This window comes from Haplochromis burtoni, unplaced genomic scaffold, assembly GCF_018398535.1.
Source record: "Haplochromis burtoni strain Fernald_Lab_line unplaced genomic scaffold, NCSU_Asbu1 Contig_107, whole genome shotgun sequence".
NCBI lineage: Eukaryota > Metazoa > Chordata > Actinopteri > Cichliformes > Cichlidae > Haplochromis > Haplochromis burtoni.
The window spans coordinates 1,587,166-1,600,336 of record NW_024582468.1 but is presented as its reverse complement, the minus strand read 5'-3'; the positions used below and the strand labels follow the sequence as shown (position 1 = coordinate 1,600,336).

General features: G+C 40.8%; 1 protein-coding gene across 2 annotated transcripts in view; it reads right to left on the bottom strand.

Annotated features, from left to right (window-relative positions):
* The window catches only part of lhfpl2a (LHFPL tetraspan subfamily member 2a), a 35,876-nt gene extending 23,621 nt beyond the window's left edge, over positions 1-12,255 (bottom strand). Inside the window, exon 1 of one of the 2 annotated variants that reach the window (XM_042223272.1) lies at positions 12,013-12,255. The gene's annotated coding sequence lies outside the window, so the exon portion shown is untranslated. The remainder of the gene's footprint in view (positions 1-12,012) is intronic. The other variant, XM_042223271.1, reaches the window with a different exon arrangement.
* Positions 12,256-13,171: the final 916 nt, after the last annotated feature.

The window sequence follows — 13,171 nt, the reverse complement described above, 5'->3', positions numbered from 1 at the left end:
ATGCTTAGTTTGGACTGCAGGGCCCAAAGTGTGCCAAAAAAATATGGTGGTCCCAGCAGCAGCAGCCTGAGCTGTTGATACAAACCGTGATGGTTTTAAGTTGTTAGTGCCAAATTCTGACCCTATAATCTAAAAGTCACAGCAGAAACACACTCGTGAGTAAAAGAAGAACTAATAAAAAAATAATACTAAATCGTTACATTATCAGTCGATACAAGGAGCAAGAAAGTAATCACTTTGGAGCTAACAAAATGAATCTCAACAGCACCGCTGACAGTGATTAAACATGTTTCAGCTGTCAGCAGTACATTCAGCTTTCTCTACCCTCTTCATACTGACGGCAGACACACTCTACAGGCTGCAGATAACTGACTAATGGCAGTCTCTCTTCCCTTTTATTCAGTGATGTTGGGGCCTTTTAATGGTTACTGTCCAGAGATAGCACTCAGCTAAGTTAATGATCAGGTCAGTACTCTGACATAACAAGACTGCACAGAAACACCAACACAGGATAAGTGGACCAGATTAGGTGATGATAACAGGTCAGCAAACACAGAGACTGTCTCAAAAGGAAGCAGAAGTTTTGTTTGTTTGCTTGTTTGTGTGCAGATGGCAGAATGATAGATTGTGACGGTAAAGGACACCTTTTCTCTGCCAGCATTGGATTGACAATGCTCTTAATCCATGACTGATTCAAACAGTGGAGACAGAGACCACCTACATTTTCACAAATTCCAAGATGATTACATGCAGTTTCTTTGGGATCCACTGTCAGCAATTCAAATTCAATTCAAATTACTTATCCACAATCTCTATTTCATGATGTTTTTGCTTCCAAACTGACCGAGCAGCAAACTCCAAAGCTGAAAGGTGAGGGGGACACTAGGGACACTTTAAAAAAACATTTCTAACCTCCATGGACAGATTCACCCTTCATAACAATTCATAACAACTCTAAAGTGAGAGAATTGTTCTTATACAATTGTTCTTGTAGGGGCGTGTCCACTTTGATTGATAGGTATGCAACTAGGGCCAATTGGTTGCTGCTAGGCCCTCTTTCCACTAACTGGAGTTACTGAACTCGACAAGCTTGTCATGCTTGTGCAGTTGGTGTTGTTTCTTTAATTATGTACACTTCATCATGTCTTAAACTTTTATCTCAGTTACACCAGATTTTCCAGTAAAACCAGTAAAATAATCCAATACTATCCAATCACTTTACTTCCAGTACTCTCCATAAGCCATCTCATTTCTTCTATACCTGAGAAAACATCATTTCCACTGGGATTGTTCTGTAGCCTGACCAATGGGGACAAAAAAGCACTGATGAAATATTTTGTAAAAATTCTACAAGAATTTGATAAGCTACGAGGTACACAAAAAATGATCTTTAATAAACTAATATGCCTTCATCTCCGTTAGCCATTCAAAGCAACAGCTGTGGCTAAAAGAGAGATTGTGTTTGTGTTGAAATCTCTCAATCAAATAAGATCTAATCGACACTAGCATCGACTTTATGAACAGTGGGAAAACAAGCAGTATCCTGCCACAAAAACTTGGCGTAAGCTTGAAATAATACAAGACACACACAGCAGCTTCTCTGGGATCACTGGGACTTACACTAATAAACCACAGGCCAGTAGGCCTCTCAGTCAATGATATTCCCCCGAGCTAAGTTCAATTTTTCGCAGAGAGTCAAAACTGAAAGCGCACTTGCTATGACTTAATCTGATCCTTTGGCTGTGATTTTGGATGAATTTAGAATCAATATGTTGGCTGGAAAACAGGAAGAACAACTTTACAGAAAAGTGCCCTGAAATACATAATAACAGATAAGGAAAAGACTTCAGATTGATGTTCTGAGTTCAGTTTTGTCCTCTGGGGAAACTCAACAGTGTGAATTATTTTCCAAATTGCACAGCTGAGGGGATTTTCCCCAAGTGTTACAGACCAACTACTATTTTTACCTCTCTAAAGCATTGCCAAAAAAATGCCCCAACACACATTTAACCTAATACCTCTTAGTTTAGGTGAGCTAGATGTCGGTGTTTGGAGCTCAGCTGTTGAATCCTTCCAGACTAGATGGCAGGCTATTATGTGGGAACCATAGGCAATTTCACTGCAGCCAGGTCCGCCACAAAAGGGTCTTTCTTATAGCATTTAAGAGCTTTGGGAACAGGGGAGCTGAATGGAAGGGACAAAAGAGGTTTGCCATTTTCCAATGGAATAGATTTTTTTAGATGATTTTTTCTTTTTGCACAGACTCTGGTGAGAAGATCAGCGCACCCATATTTGCAAAATCAGAAAAAAAAAATGCTTGTTAGATTCTCTTAACATCTCGATTGAAAACAGTGAAAACTGTGCACTGCATGCTAAGCTAACATCCGGTTACCTATAGCTTCACATCAGGTATGGAACCACTTGTATTGGTCCTGTGTAATTATTACTTCAAATGTTTCTGTAGCTGCACATGCAGGAGCCAAGTTGGATGCTGTTTGATGTAAATCATACGTTACTCTCCATCAAGGCTGTGACACACCAAGCACTGATACTGTATTTGGCAGTGAGGATCAAAATCAGAAGGATCTTTCATTACCATTTTCCATCTGTTTTATATTTATTTCTCCCATCCTCGTCTTTTCTTCACTCTCTGGGTCTGCGGGCAGTAATGAGAGGCATGTGAGGCTAAGCAGAGAGCATTCTCATTAAAAATAAGCAGCTCGGTAGCCCCATCCCTCAGGCTAACACACACATACAACACAGGTGTCAGGAAGCAGCCAGCACCCCGAACCCAATTCACTCTCTGAACAGTAATCACTGTAATGCACTGCAAACTGCAAAGCGATTATGAGCAATCGCTGAAGCGCGTCAGTGAGTAAATATTTAAAGAGTGCTGAAGATCAGGCACTAGAGCAGATTTTTCTGGAACTCAAAGCTGCAACTCACCTTTGTGGTCTGAAAGGTCAACTTCAAAGGCATGAACACTGGGAAATATTTGCTATTGTAAACCCAGCGGGAACATGTGTTTGCAGAGTTTACAGAAACACAATAGATATTGTCAGTGTACACTAGGTTATATAAGCCCCTCTATCTTAAGTCCAGAGCTGAATGGGCATTACAGCTGCTCTCTGTTCATACAATACAAAACAGACTTGACCAACTATGACCTCATCATAGCAGACAGCAGCCAGTGTGTATGTGTGTGAGACTGGAACATTTTTATATGACTATCAAACTGCTGCTGCATCAGCACCACAGAAACCGCTCAGTGGCAGCACAGTGCATTCAGTATTGTGCTTATGGGACAAGCGCACTAATGTTATTCACTAGTGTCTGTGAAGGTTCTCAGTCATCCAGGTCATCGTAGTCTAAGGAGCTTGGAAAGAAAAGCGTCTGGACTTCTTTAAGTTGCTTGAAGACGTTTCACCTCTCATCCGAGAAGCTTCTTCAGCTCTAGGGTCAAATGGTGGAGAGTCCCAGATTTATTCACTAGTGCTAAAATCAAATACAAGTGGCAGCTGACAGTGAGACTTTATTTAGTTATGCAAAATGTATGAAATGTGCAAAAAAAAGTAACACACAAACACACGAAGTAAGCCATTACGGTTGCGGAGAATAATGAGTGTTGCCTGTTCCTGCTCAGCTGTGTTACATTTACTGTAGCGCTGAAACAGAAGGGCTTTGAAAGCCTCACCAGGAGGTCTTCAAACAGGGACAACAAAAAAACCCCACAAAAACATTGGGTTGCTGGTTCCTGTGGAGCTTCCACATTGAGTGCACACTCGTTTCACTTCAATTCAGTTTTATATAGTGCAAAATCACAACAGTCACCTCAAGATGCTTTATGTTGTAGGGTAAAGACCCTGCAATAATACAGAGAAAACTGCAACAATTCGACAACCCCTCTATGATAAAGCACTTGGTGACAGTGGGAAGGAAAAACCCCTTTGAGAAACAGGCTAATGTACGGGCAACAACCTGCCGCGACTGCTTGGGGATGAGGGGATCAACTGAAAGACAGAAACAGAGACCATTAGGTGTGCCCTACACACCTCTGTGAACGTTGCGTACGAGATAACCTTGTCTGATTAATCTGGTCATTAAGTACCCGATTAATCACTTATTGTATGACAGAGATAGAAAAGCACTAACTCCACAATTGATTTGACCACATCTGTTAATCATATATTCAGTTAGTTATTAATAGCTAACTAATTAAGTTAGCATTTGCCCTGTTGAAAACAGAGCCGTGTCATGTGCACCCAGGCATTCACACTGAGGTAATCAGATAATTAGTCAGGCATGCTAACTGTAACTTTGTCCATGGTGTTTTTCTGAAACATTCAAAAACACAATTAAAAATCTGAACATTTACTCTCAGAATTCTTCACAATAATTATAAGGACACGGAAATTGATCCTTTTCAGTGACATCATGCTAGTATCTCCTTTAGCCCCCACTTCCTTTCGATGCAAGCATACACCCTTTCCATTCAACAAAAAACCCTCAACACTGGAGCACAAGCTGAACTGCTATGAGAGCGCTCGGTGTGTAAAGTAAAAACACAAGGTGTGTTTTACTCCCTTAGGCACACACTGATTACACACACTGCACTAATGCAATGATTATCCATACTCGATCCAATTTCCTCATGTCCGTGTGTGTGTGTGTGTGTGCGTGGATGCATGTGTGTCCTGCTTGTAAACCACAGACCGCACAGAGCACACAGAGATGATGTCACCTTACAGTGATTAGTGTGTTAGAGCAACGTGGAACATAACAGATGGTTACAGCTGCAGCAGTTTCATAAAAACAAGAGAAATTGAATCAAAGAGAAAGAAGAGATTTCAAAATGCTTTAAGTGTGTGTGTGTGTGTGTGTGTGTGTGTGTGTGTGTGTGTGTGTGTGTGTGTGTCGCCTTTGTTCAAATCCGATGAAGTCATCGACCTCTCCCTAATAACAGAAGACAGGTGTATTAAGTGCTCTCCTAATGTGGATAGGAGGGTAATTTCTCTGGATTGGATGAGAGCCAAGTCTCTCCCAGACATGATGACAGATATAATGGGCAAAAAAGTTTCACATGAGTTCACACACACACACTCATTCCCCTCCTGCCCTCATCTGTATATGCACTGCAGCCTGGCTAATGTTTGCCAGGTTCTGTTATCATGTCTGGAAAACCAAGCTCTTCTCTGTCTCCCTGGTGAATCCCTGAGCCTGAGGTGATAAAGATTCCCACTGAGCACCACAGGCCATCGACCACCAGGAATCTGATGGCTCTGCAGTGAGAAAAGCTTAACGGTTTCTTCAACATGCCTAATGATCCAGAGAAGAGGATAAGATCTGGTTAAGTGCATGTCTGCCCTTAAACTGTCAACAACAATCTGAAATTGCTGTTAAGGGGCCTTCATTTACATTTCAGGTGGCTTTTAAAAAGGTCAGATCACAGTTATTTTTACTGTTATTTACCTCTAGTGGTAGGTAGTGCGATGAAAACAGTTCAGCGATGTGTCAATGTTGCACAAGTGCAATGTTACTCCTTGCTGGAATTGAGTAAAGTCAACCAATCATTGCCCTGGTGCTATATTGAGCCAAAACTGTGTTTATAGTAGTGTATGGATTCTGAAAATGGACCTCACTGTGTAAATCCACTGGTGCTAAGGTCAGGAAGTTGAATCTGCACGCTCAGTTTGCCAGTACACACAAGCAGTCTATTGATCAGTTCCCGCAGATTGTCACCTGAATGCTTTCTTACACCACATGAGCCCTGGGAAGCCCTAAATGTTCAAAAGTATACAAGCTGTTTTTAAATTCATCTTGGTGTGGAAATGATCACCTCTCTATGGGCATTTTTTTAGCCAAGCTGTAGATGGACAGATGAATGGTCAGAGGTCAGAGGCAGCTTTTCAGAAAGCGATACCCCTCTGAGTAAGTGTTCTGTGGGACAACTAGTGGTTTCATCAGTGGGTATAACAAGAAAATTCCAGTTAATTGTGCAAAAAAAAAAAAAAAAAAAAAAAAAAAAAAAAGCCTTATTCTTTTTCTTACTATCTTTATGCCTTTATGCTTACTCTTTGCACTCTTTTGTTTAATATCTTTGTTTTCTCTGATCCATGGTGCGCTCTGAAACGTATGTCCATTATGACTTGTCTGTGCTTCCAACTCCTATTATTAAAGTCTTCTGTTATCCACTTTGTCATGCCTTTGTTTACCCTCTCCACACAGAGAGCCAAGACACAATCCCTGCCGTCTTAAGTTGGCAAATAGCACTTAGCTGTGCAGGACCGCCCCAAATGACAAGAGCAAACAAAGAAATGCCTCATTCTCTGCATTCTTTTTGCTTTCTCCAAAGAAAATATGCACATTTCATAAAGGTGTTGGAATAAAAGCAAAGGTAAATTAAATAAAGTCAAATTTAACAAAGTCCTGCAACTGCATAAATGTTTACTTATGACTTAAGATGGAGAGAGAGATGACACCAACTTCAGCCAAAACTGTGTTGGTCTTGATTTAACTAGACATATTAAACAGAATCCATCTAATAATGAGGCTGCAACTTGGAAATCTGTCCTGTCTCCAAATCCGTTTAGCCTAGTCACGTCAGCTCATTATATATGCCGGAGGTTTGGTCTTTATTTATGTCCTTATTTAAGCTATAGCCTTGACAGTATTTTTCTTAAATAGACAAGCCCGATGAAAAGAAACAGTAATAATGTTTTGTTTTTTGTTTTTTTTATTTAAAGAGCATATGTTTTTGCAATAACATTAAGAAGGGATTACACTTGGTTGCAAACATAAACAGCTGCAAACACCATGGACAAATAGTCCTTCCAGTTATGCTTCTCTAAAGTCCACTTAATCTGCCTGAAGGACATGTGCAGAGCTCAAGTAGTGCAGTTAAGCGTTTCTGCATCACAAAAATTCATACGCATACAGTTGAACCAAGTGGGCCGTAGCATATTTGTATGCATGGAAGCAACAACTATTTTAGATAGATGTATGTGTAGTAACCAGTTTCAATGGGTTTATAAGACATTTATATGCTTAAATTATACACTTAAGAGATAAAATACATATTATATACAATCTTTTAAATATTTTTCCCCTGAGACATCGACTTGTTAGACGTCCCAAAAGCAAAAAAAAAACACTACAGCAAAAATAATGACTGTTCAGTGTTCATCTGCTTCATAAACTATAATTAGTAACAGTTGCCATTTGAGCTTTTCACTTGTTGGGGACAAGACCCACTGTTTAAAAAAAATATATATATTACTCAGAAGTAACTTGCTGTAAACTGACATAAAGCTTGACTTGCATAGCAACAGTTCCAAAGGGGGCAAACAGCAATTTACTGTTAATACAGTCAGTAACATGAACAGGATTAGCTCAAACCAGTGACCTGCCTTACTTTTAGAATGACTCATCTCTATTCAAAGTAGGTGTGCCAAGGCAGAATGCAGCCAGAGGGTGTTACAGCCATTGGATTCGCTTTGCTCTGGAACAGCGTACAGTGGCGATAATGACCAGTGACAGCCTGCCAGTCCAAACCAAAGTAAGGTTTCCATAGTGCTGCTGGAACCTTGACTCAAACAGAGAAAATCAGATGTGTGGTTTTGAGAAAAATTGGCTCAGACCAGCTGGAGGATCCTTCAGCTGTTCTGGGATTTAGCAATGAATGTGAGTGAAAATGAAAGGATTCTTGAGCAGACTAGTATAAAAGAAAAAGCGGGGGAATTTACTAGCAGTATTCCTCAATATTTATCAACATTAAACAAGTGAAAGAACTTCAGTAATGTGGATGAAAATTCCTCCCAAAACTGAAACAGACAGACAATAATTCGTTTTTCAGTTACAATGACTGTCGTCATTGCTGATCTTCTGTTATACTGTGTGAATTAGAAACACAAACACACACACACACACACACACATACGCAACACACAATGTAGACTAATCTTGTTCACACAAAACGTGTTCCATGTCCACAGCCAAGCTGAACACAAACCATCTTATCGCACATCGCACACAGACTGCCTATTGTGGGAGGTTATACCCTTTTATCATTAGCATACAGCTGTCAGACCAAGTCCCAGGGTGACTCCAGTTCCAGCCTAATCAATATTTAAGCATGTCTCATACAACATTTGCCAGTAAAGAGCAACGAAGGATGGCATGGACGAAAACAGGAGACATAAACTGAAGTTAATGTTGAGTAGAAACAGTGCAGTTTAATGAGCCTGCAGTTGCTCAGGGACTAGATGAAGTGCTTCAGGCCAAGCAGCTGCAGAACCCTCTGCCTGTCTGCCGTCCATTCCCCTGAGACTGACCCACAGCTCGTTACAAAGGGAAAAAACCCAGTGCAGATTCCTTCTCCTCATTTTACCCAACACCCCTCCGCCTCAACCCCCACCAACTCCTCCTTCCTCTACTAGTCATTTCTTTGGACAGGTCTTTATTTCCAGTGTAAGATGAGGGATTTCTTATTGTGACCCCACCATGCTGATTTCCCAGTAAACAGGAGAGCTGCTGGAAGCATAGGTACCCCCAGGAGAGACTCATCTCCAGGAACAATGTGGGGGCATGAAGGGCGGAGAGAGTCAGAGGAAAACAGAATTCACATTTATGTGAATCTTCTTGGGTGTGCTTAGGTTTTAGTGACAGAACGTGGATCATCAGAAGGCGAGCACCAGGCTTGATGCAGACATCCATGCGAGTGACAGTTTCTTATGACCATGCTAGTGAACTATAATGCACCAACTGTGCATGTCTCCTTTTAGGCGGCCTTCTCATGGACTTCAAAGAAGTATGAGAGGAAAAACCACCAGCCTTAGTGTTTGCACACCCCACTTAAGGAATCTGAGGAGGTAGGTGGGGTGGAGAGGGCACAGGTGACTTTCAACCATGACACTGGAGTTTGACTCATAAAGAGGACCGTTTGTAAATGTCACTTTCCCTTGCTGTTTTCTTACTTTGGTCAGTTTTGGGAATGTCAGTTAGGAAAGTCATAGTTAGGTTTAAAAGCTCTGACAACATTAAAGACACATTAGGAAAGGTCAGTCTTGTAGATTACCACAGTGCCCTTCTGAAGTTGTGTTTACAAATCAGAAGACAGGACAAGGAACCACCGTTCATCAGTTGTTAAATAAGGGTTGTCTAAAAGTTATGCACACATGAAAACAGCATTAAAGATGGCTTCCAAGCATGAAAAGTAAAGCCAACAAGAAAGTGTCTTAAATATGCATTCCTTCCAGTGGCCACCAGGGCATAAACGTATTAGCTAACAACTTTAGCTTTACAAGCTAGCCTATGAGCACATTTTGCTCACAAAATCAGGTTTCACCGAGAAGGTGGCAGAGAAAAGCGGTCATCTCAAGGTTTCCAAACAGGACTTCACTTAAGTTACAGCCATCTTTTAGCCAAAAACACTGTTTTAGTCGTCAGTATCAGACCAGATTACAACATTAATGATGGTAGTTTAGGAAGTAGCTGGTACTGAAGTTCGTTAATCAATTAAAAAGTGAAAGCACTAAGATGGAGAACGGGGGAAAATATGTGATCACATGACAAAACATCTCAGTTGCTTTTGTGTCAGACTGTGAAAGACAGTTCTCCTAGCACTGATCAAGCAGCCTGTCTCCGAGGCCATGCTATGAAAAAAAATCAACAAAAGTCAGACTCACGGCTGCTTTCAATTCAATACTCTTTTTAGAAGCTTGGAATGGAAACGGTATAACGTAATGTGACCCACTTTGGGTTTGTCAAGATTTTAAGACTGTCTTCCTCACATTACGTCAACTTTATAAGCAAATAAACAAACTTTAGGGTAACAAGAGGCATATTAAATAAAACCTGTGATGTTTGGTTTCATAGAGCGCTTCCTCCTGGATGCTCCTGTTGAAAGTTTTACTGGCCACACTTGCAGACACAAAAGAATACAATTGGTGGTGGTGAGGTGGGGGGGACAAAAAAGGAATGAAAAAGAGCACAGATTGTGGAAAAACAGATGTGTGAGCGAATGATCTAACGTACACGTGCAGCAGTTACAGTAGTCCGAGGAAGTGCCATGCAAATAAACCGGCCTCGTTATCTCGGCCATCTACACTGGAGGATATCCACAGCAGGCCTCTGCTGGAACAAACTGTATTCCAGATGTTAATCCCAGCCTGCTGGAGTCATCTGGTTTAACCTTTGACACGGGAGCAGCCGTTCAATTAGTGGATTTCACACTCTGGTCATGGTGACACTATGGTCCTGGCTTTGGTTTCAAGCGAACACTGATAGAGCCCAGGTCTGATTTCTATCAGCAGACCACTGGGCAACATTTACTCTCACAGTATTTATTTAGGATCCAAATGCACAGGGAAGATGTAGATCAAAATCCTCTACTGAAAATAGCCCTCATTCCAGGAGAAATATACTGACCAATCCCATAAACTGCAGCCAGAATCCTGGATTAATGACAAAGGCACTACCATCAAAGCTCAGAGAGGCACGAAAGGCAGATGATGTGGTCTGCGTAAATGGCTTAGCAGTTAAAACTCTTGTTTTATGTTTTCGTATCGTGCATTAAAAAGCATCGCCAACTGCATCATCTGCATCGGTGGGAGAAAGGAGACAGGCAGTGTCTTTTTTTCCCCCCATGCTTTGAAAGTTTACCATTTAGTCTAGGAAAGGAGAGGGAAAAAAAAGAAAGAACTGTTCCAAAGGAAAGAAAAAAATTGGTAGAATTTTGCTTTTCTTGTGGCCTGAATGGGGGGAAAAGGAGAGTTCTGCCGGGTTGTAACGAATGAAGCTCGTGCTTTTCTTTCCTTTTTTTAATGGGCCAAACACAGAGCCCTGAGGGACCACGTGTGCTGGCACATAAACTCAAACCACTGGCAAGCCCTGACAGTGGACCTCAAGCAACCACTGTCTTTAATGCTGCAGTCATTCATTCACTAAGCATCATTAAGTTACAGAATATAAACAAGACCTTCCCAGCTATAAAGTGACAACAATACTATGTATTAGAGCAAAAAACAACATTTTTGAAATCTATTGTGTGCAGAGAGCTCAAAAGCCAGTTGTCGCTGCTCTTTGTCTCTCTCAGGCTCTGGTTCAGAGGTTTCAACCGGTTCTCAGGTTTACTGCTGAAACACAAGCCAACGATCTGTGTAGCACTTTGTCAAGACCGCTGACAGACTTTCTCTTAGAGTTTCAATAGCGTAGCAACTTTAAACTTTCAATATGCCCACTGACACAGGAAATCCGGGCAGGGATCAGGTGTTTGGGGTTAATGACGCCTTTTGATGGCACGTTTTCATTGAAAAAATATTAATAAAAATCATGCTGTGTTGCTTTAGAGCTAGATCACACAAAGATGAATCAGTTATCAAAGATTCTCAAATGTGATTTGTTGCATATCGACCTCTTTGACAGTAAACTGACTTGTGACTATTGAGCAAACAAGACCTGTGTGACATTTCCCATCATCATCATCACCACCACCACCACCACATGACATTTTAAGGACCAAATGAGAGTTTTAAGGTTTCATGGTTCTTAACAACTTGCAAACAAGGTGTAACAAAACACCAAGAAAAGAAGGGATTTTTAATTTTTAAAACTGGAATTTGCATAAATGGGTACAACTACTGATGATCGTTTTATCTAACCTTAAAAAAAAACCCAACTCAAATTTACGCATTTTATTGTATCGCGTGCGTCATCCGCGGGTGAGACTTTTAATAAAAGAACTAAACCCAACAGACTGGTGTCACAGTGACATCATTTTGGGGTCCCAGTGCGCTTCATTACATGGCAAAGAAACCGACTACTCGGCTTTTCTGCCACGAGTTTCCCCGTCAGTGCTCCGAGAGAAATACAAAATCCAGCCAAAGTCCCGTGAAAGTCACTTACGTCTGGAAGAGATTCTCCACTTTCAGGCTTGTTTCAGAAAAGAATAACCACTCCATTGTTAGGGGAAGAACAGTACTGTTTAAAACATTCCCCCTTTGCGCACGTACTTACGTGTAAAAGCTGCAGTCGGCGCGGATCTGGAGCTGTGAAATCCTCACAGTGGGATGATCTCTTTTTGTGCCTTCTCTGAAGTTTGTGCAGGTTTTGCCTTGACTATCTGTTTCGATTCGAGTTTGATTTTCTCCCTCACAGACTATTCATCCTCCTCCACGTTTTCACCGGAGAAGAATGAATGGCTCCCTGCGTCCGACCCTCTACCCAGACAGGACTGCTGTTAGGATGGATGGGAGTGACTGCTCCGCTAGAGCCCGCCCCAAACCCACCAGTTACTGCCTCTCTTCAACTCTCAGCGGACTCTTGAAAACCGATGATAATTTTTTAATTGTATTAAATGTAGTCTAATGTGTCACCAATATATTTCTGAATTTGGTGTATTTTCATTTTTTTTCACCAACTACTTGAAAAACTGGACAAAACACTGTATTAATTAATAAGTATTAATATCAGAAAAAATAGACTTTCTTCACTCAGGGGTCGTATATCAGCCTGTAAGCACCAGGCAAAACATTTCTGCCCAAAATGCTGATTTTAGCCAATTTAATTATATGTAAATTTTTCCATGTTTTCTTACATATGTACAATGTAAAATGTTACATTTAATGAAATTTGGTCAAATGAAATGTACGTGATTGGTATCCATTTAGTTTATATCGAGTACATTTTCCTAAAAGATAAAGTATTTGAATACATAAACCTTTGAGTTTTATATGTTTCAGTTGCATTTTAGTCAAAATTATTGCTTCATGTTTACGGAGAGTGAACAATCTTGTTTTTGAGTAAAGAAGATATCTAACCATTATGATTTAAAGTAATTTAAAGCAGTCCTGATGTGTGTTTCCTTAATTTTCTGTTATAAATAGATTATTTCAGAGGTGGGTGCTAATATTAAACATTGCTGAAGTTTGAAATAATGAGGTCAGAGTATGTACCAGTAATCCCTGTGAGGCCAAACCTCAGGCAGCAAACTCTTAACTTTTCTAAATTTGGACCTTTATGATGTCACACAGAGGAGATATTTCTAATATGGTTATTTCTAATAAGGCCTACCCACCTGCTGTTCAAAGGGGCAACTGGGTGTGTGTGTGTGTGTTCCCGTCTAGCTATCTTTGTGGGGACCGAAATCTGCATCCTACTATACTTGTGAGAACCA